We start from the raw sequence: 546 nt of genomic DNA, 5'->3' as shown, positions 1-546 counted from the left end.
TTGCCGAGGTTGATTTGTAAAGGAGCTTTATTTAATTGGCTTAAATAAAAAGTAAACATGTACAAACCAACCAATTATAAATACAAAAGAAACTAAATTAAGTGAGTTTGAGGTTCATGTGAACTAGGAAAGTATTTAATATTAAATTAGTACCTAGTATTAACGTTTAAGCTTTTTGATCTAAATATAATCAAATAGTTGTCAACTACAAATTGGCACTTACCAAGAGCATTGCCAGTGATTTAACAACAAAGGCATTTGTCATCTGCCTCTACAGAGATTGAAACCTGTGCTGCTATAGCTGTTGACCTTCAACAACCCTTGAGGGAATTCAGGGTGGAGTGAGGCACTCTGTGCTCCAGGAAAGCTGGTGGGACAGGTCTTTAGATAATTGGCTATTTTTAGGAACAGATCTTATGATCTCAATCCTTGCATCTCTTCATGTCTAGAGAAGCACTAAATCCCTTTATGGTGACATCAGATTCTCATGACTAGCAAAAAAAATTTTGTAAACTGAGTGCTTAGTGGTATTAGACTCCCCCTTCA

Source organism: Moschus berezovskii, chromosome 22 (genome assembly GCF_049115385.1).
Source record: "Moschus berezovskii isolate FMDL1 chromosome 22, NW_MosBer_1.0, whole genome shotgun sequence".
Taxonomy (NCBI): Eukaryota; Metazoa; Chordata; class Mammalia; order Artiodactyla; family Moschidae; genus Moschus; species Moschus berezovskii.
Note: the sequence above shows the minus strand (reverse complement) of the source record.